The sequence below is a fragment of the Nicotiana tabacum genome, chromosome 10, assembly GCF_000715075.1.
Source record: "Nicotiana tabacum cultivar K326 chromosome 10, ASM71507v2, whole genome shotgun sequence".
In the NCBI taxonomy this organism is placed as follows: domain Eukaryota; kingdom Viridiplantae; phylum Streptophyta; class Magnoliopsida; order Solanales; family Solanaceae; genus Nicotiana; species Nicotiana tabacum.
In genome coordinates this window covers 139,575,548-139,581,976 of record NC_134089.1, presented here as the reverse complement: position 1 = coordinate 139,581,976, position 6,429 = coordinate 139,575,548, and positions in this window count along the sequence as shown.

Sequence of the window (6,429 nt, the reverse complement as noted above, 5' to 3'; positions counted from 1 at the left end):
ACAAGAATGTTATCGCATTGCCCAGGATTGCACACACACCCAACAACTAAAGAGAGCAAACGCGGAAGCATAGCAATTAGCAACGTCGGGAACCAAACCAGACGCACAAATAGGCATTATCAAAGATCATGACGTCATAGAGGCCGCCAAGTCGACCATAGAGGATCTCGACCCCATCCAACTAGACAGCAACGATAGCACAAAAATGGCCTATATCGGACACAATCTCTCAAAACCGGGTATATTTCATAAATTTTTAACCAACAATGTCGACATGTTTGCCTTCTCCTATTCAGATATGTCGGGCATTCTAAAAGATATCGTTAAGCATAAGCTGAACATCGACCCGCTATATCTGCCGGTGCGACAGATGAGGAGAAAATTCAATGCCGCAATAAATGAGGTCGTTAGCGCTGAAGTCGATAAGCTACTCGTCAATGGCTCTATCCGATAATCAAAATATCCCCAATGGGTCGCGAATGTGTTCATGGTAAAAAAGAAAAATAGGAAATGGCGGATGTGCGTTGATTTCACGGACCTAAATAAGGCCTGCCCGAAAGACTCTTTTCCACTGCCCTATATCGACCAACTTATTGATGCAACAGCTAGGCACGAACTGCTAAGTTTTTGGATGCGTATTCGGGTTACAACCAAATCCTCATGGAGGAGGAAGACTAGGAAAAAACCACTTTCATCGCCCACCAGGGAACATACTGCTATAGAGTCATGCCGTTCGGATTAAAAAATGTGGGGGCAACATACCAAAGGTTAGTCACCAAAATATTTAAAGACCAACTCAGCAAGACGATGGAGGTTTACATCGACGATATGTTGGTCAAATCCAAAAGGAAAGAGGACCACATTGACCACCTTACAGACGCCTTCAGCATATTAAGGCAGTATGGAATGAAGCTAAATCTCGAAAAATGCGCCTTCGGCTCAACCTCGGGCAAATTCCTCGATTTCTTGGTATCACAAACAGGCATCGAGGTCAATCCAAACTAGATCAAAGCCATCGAAGGAATACCTAAAATACTAACTAGCAAAAAATAGGTGCAAAAATTAACGGGGCAGATAGCCACCCTGTCAAGGTTTTTTCTCGCGGTCGTACTACAGATGCCATAAATTCTTTAACGTGCTGAAGAAGGACAACGGGCTTCAGTGGAATTCAGATTGCATCGAGGCCCTTAGAAAACTAAAAGCGTACTTGTCCTCACCACCACTACTCGCAAAAGTGGACCCCGACGAATGCCTTCTAATCTACTTGGCCGTCTCAGAGGTCGCAGTGAGCGTAGTTCTGATCCACAAAAACAAAGGTACACAATCCCTAATTTATTATATTAGCAAAACCTTGATTGATGCCGAAACGAGGTACCCCCACCTCGAGAAATTGGCTCTGGCGTTGGTCGTAGCTTCACGAAAGCTTAGACCATATTTTCAATCTTACCCTATATCGGTGGTGACGACTTTTCCCCTTAGAAGCATCTTACATAAGCCAGAGCTATCGGAAAGATTGGCCAAATGGGCCATAGAATTAAGCGAGCATGATATCACCTATCAGTAGCGAACAGTGATAAAATCGCAGGTACTCACTGACTTCGTCACCGACTTCAGTGTCGAAATATTACCTGAGGTCGAGTAAAAAGCGTCTCGCACCTCCCCTGGGCAACCCGACCTCTGGGTCCTCTACACTGATGGCGCATCTAATGCTTCGGGATCAAGACTGGGACTCGTAGTTGAAGTCCCTATAGGCGAAGTAATTTGCCAGTCCATACGGTTCCCCGATATGACTAACAATGAGGCCGAGTATGAGGCCGTAATTGCAGGATTGAAACTAGCCCTCAGATATGATGCACGATGAGTCGTCCTCAGGTGCGACTCACAACTCGTCATTAATCAAGTTACTGGGACTTCCCAAATCAAGGAACAAAGGCTATAGAAATACTGTGCAGAAATCCATAAGCTACTGCCATAATTCGATAAATGTTGACTCGATCAGATACCGCGGGCACAAAGCATCGAAGCAGATGATTTCGCCAAACTAGCAGCAGCAACCAAAAACATCACCAAGGAGAACGTGGTCACCCTCCTCCACTCATCAATAGACCAAGTAGAGGTACATTCTATAAATTTAACTTGGGATTGATGCAACCGTATCATGACATATTTGTAGGATGGAACACTCCTGCAAGACAAAAAGGAAGCAAAAAAGCTTCGAATATAGGCAGGCAGGTACAACCTCATAAACAACGATCTTTACAAAAGGACGTTCGGCGGCCCTTTGACTAAATGCCTAGGACCAAATCAAACAAGGCGTGTCCTCAAAGAAGTACACAAAGGTCACTGCGGTTCCCACACATGCAACCGGGCCCTCATCAGATGCCTCATTCGGGCAGGATATTAGTGGCCCATTACGAAAAAAGAAGCAGCGGATTACGTCAACAAAGTGTGAGCAATGCCTAAAGTACACACCAATGATACACCAAGCGGGCGACTCCTGCACTCCGTCATTTCGCCATGGCCGTTCATCAAATGGGGAATGGACATTGCCGGACCCCTCCCGAGGGTCAACGTAAGACACACTTTCTTTTAGTTTTAACTGACTACTTTTCCAAATGGGTGGAGGCAGGTGCGTTCGCCCAAATACGTGAATAGGAAGTCATCACCTTCATATGGAAAAATATCATATGTCGTTTCGGCATCCCCAAAGAAATTAGATGTGATAATGGACCTTAGTTCGTCGGAAAAAAGACGACCGAGTTCTTTGACAAATGGCGCATCAAGCGAATACTCTCTACGCCATATCATCCAGTTAGCAACAGTCAGGCAGAATCCTCCAACAAAACAATATTGAATATACTAAAGAAGAAGCTCGAGGACGCCAAAAGGCTGTGGTCGAAACTGCTACCGGAGGTATTATGGGCCTACAGCACCACGCCAAAGACCAGCACAGGTGAAAGGCCATATTCATTAGTCTACGGGACTGACGCTGTTATACTAGTTGAAGTCGGAGAACCTAGACTAAGATACTCCAATGAAAGTGGACCAAGCAACGACGGAAACAGAATATAGGACCTCGACGAAGTAGAGGAACGGAGAGATATGGCTAATGTAAGAATGGTAGCCCAAAAACAACAAGCGGAAAGGTACTATAACAAGAAAGCCAAAATATGTCCGCTCAAAGTTGGAGACTACATCCTCAAGGCCAAAACACAAGTGGCCAAAGACCTAAAAGAAGGAAAATTGGGAACCAACTGGGACGGACCATATAAAATTACAGTGGCGGCAAGCAAAGGGGCATTCCAACTAGAAAACATGGAGGGAAAACTGCTACAGAACAACTGGAATGTCACCCACCTCAAATACTTTCACTTATGAAAAAGGATGCCGCCCGAGTCGTACTCCTTTTCCCTCACTCGGATTTTGTCCCAATTGCGTTTTCTCGGAGAGGTTTTTAACGAGGCGACGAGGGGGACGTCTCAAAGTCCAAAGTATAATTCATCGCCTTGTCTGCCGCTGATATCTCCAAGCCGAACGATGAAGGGACTAGATACAAGGAAACTTCTCCACTATGTATGAAACTGACATGTACAATACACCAATAAACGAAATAAAGCAGCATTTCACTCAACATTTCAATCTCTGTTGATCTCCGTTCAAAAAGAAGAGTTCGACTCGTTCGAACCACAACGGGTTAACATTTCGACCAGCTCAAAATAACACCCCTACGGCGAAGGGCCATCGTCGCAAGGAAGAGTTCGACCCTGCTCGAACCACGACGGGTTAACATTTCGACATTAACTTGGAATAACACCCCTTAGGCCTAGGGCCATCACCAAAAAGAAGAGTTCGACCTCGTTCAAACCACATCGGGTTAACATTTCGACCAGTTCGAAATAATACCCCTATGATCAAGGGCCATCGCCAAAAAGAAGAGTTCGACCCCGCTCGAACTACGACGGGTTAACATTTCGACGAATAAACACCCCTACGGCCAAGGGCCATCGCCAAAAAAAAGAGTTCGGCCTCGTTCAAACCACAATGGGTTAACATTTTGACCAGCTTGAAATAACACTCCTACGGCCAAAGGCCATCGCCAAAAAGAAGAGTTTGACCCCCGCTCGAACCACGACGGGTTAACATTTTGAAATTAACTCGAAATAATACCCTTACGGCCAAGGGCCATCGCAAAAAGAAAAGTTCGACCTCGTTCGAACCATGACGGGTTAACATTTCGACATTAACTCGAAATAACACCGCTATAGCTAAGGGTCATCGCCAAAAGGAAGAGTTCGACCTCGTTCGAACCACAACGGGTTAACATTTTGACCAACTCGAAATAACACCCCTACGGCCAAGAGCCATCGATAAAAAGAAGAGTTCGACCTCGTTCGAACCACAACGGACTAACATTTCGACCAACTCGAAATAACACCCTTACGGCCAAGGGTCATCAACAAAGAAAAGAATTCGACACCGCTCGAACCATGACTTGCTCAAATCTTTTAATAATCAACATCACACAAATTACTTGACATCTGACATCGCCCAGATTACGATAAAATATCACACAAGGCTGAGTAACCCAGGGCTCCCCCACAATAAAAAATGCACAACAAGAAAACATTTTAGAGGTACACAACAAAAAGTAACTACTTTATTACAGTTGATATATTACAAAAGTGTTTTATAAAGGGCTCAACGACGCCCCCACAAAAATAGCAAAACAAAAATGCAACCAAGTCCTACGCTGCATCATCCCCCGTGACATACTCCTCATTGTACCAAGAATCGGAGGCGAGCTTGTCCGCATCATCGTAGTCAACGTCGTCTCCGCCAGACATGCCGGGGTCGTAACCACATGCCTTTCGAGCAGCACGTGCTTTAACACGTACCTCTCGAAGTTCTGCCAAAATGGAGTCCACCATAAGAACGGCATATATGCCTTACCTAGGCAAAGACGCCGCCTCGCAGCATCAGTTATATTCTATCCAGTATCGGAGGCGACCGCCTTCCCAAGCGCTACCCTCTTCCTCTTCCTCGATGGTATTCATCCCTGATAGAGGGTTCATCCATGAGGTGATAGACGGTCGAGAGGAGATCTCATCCCATACGACGACATCGCGAGAAGAGTCTCTAGTCGGTACGGATTAAGCACAAACTCCTCGGACGGACTTGGCTAGGGCAAATTGTATCCCTGCCGACGCGACGGCCTTCCCAAGCTCTACCCTCCTCCTCTTCCTCGATGGTATTCATCCCCGATAGAGGGTTCATCCATGAGGTGATAGACGGTCGAGAGGAGATCTCATCCCATACAACGACGCCGCGAGAAAAGTCTCTAGCCGGTACGGATTGAGCACGGACTCCTCGGACGGACTCGGCCATGGCAAACTGTATCCCTGCCGACGATGGCCTGGCGAAATGCCTAGAATGGAGCCTTCTTCTTGGAAGCCCAACGACCTGACATCACAAAGATATTGTATTAATAAATGACAGCAAACAGCAAAGGCCAAAATAAAGGGGACGCTTACCGGATGAAACCTTCGGCCCAAAGCGTTTGCGAAAAGCGGGCCAATCTCGATTCCCCGCCACGTAAGGTAGTACACGGGCTACCCAGTCATCGATACCGATAATGGGATGAGGTGTACGCCTCACAGCTACACAGGAAAGTTACAAATAAGTACAAAATTAGAAAGAACAAAAGTAAATAATGAGTACCAATACCTACGGTTATGATTCCACCGCTCTGGGAATCCAGCGGGGTCCGACACTAGGTGCTCGATTCTAATGAAGAAGTATTTGTGCCAAAATTTGCGGTTTCCCCGGTCGTCCATCCCGACCACCAGCCCCCTGGTCCCACGATGCCTCAAGTGTATCATAGTGCCCTTGTGAAAACTCGGGGAAAACAAATATAAAAGGTGATGAAGGCCAACTTCACACCCCGCCAACTCCGCATACTTCGTCAGTACTAGAAATATCTTATACGTATATGGAGATTGTTGCGCCGGGCAGACCTCGTAGAACCGACAGAATTCCTCCGCCAATGGAAAAAGAGGGAGGGTGTGGCCAATCGCAAAGGGATATACGTAAAAAGCACAACACCCCGGTCTATAGACCTCCACGAGGTCCCTCCCAGCTGGAACTATCTCAACATGGGGAGGAATATTGTACGTAGACCGAAGGTCATCTATATGAGCCTGCTCAGTCTCAGAAACCACCGGAGCGCGGGAAGAGGCAGGTACTTTGTGAAAATCATTCTGGGACATAGGGTTTCTCGGGAGTATCTCCTCCACGATGGGAAAGTTGTCCCCCTCCTCCACTACCATATCCTCACCACCAGAAGGAGGTGTCATGGATAACGGGATGACGTCAGAAATATCTTCGTATGACCGATGTGTTCTGGGCATTTTGATGGCAAAAGGTATGATG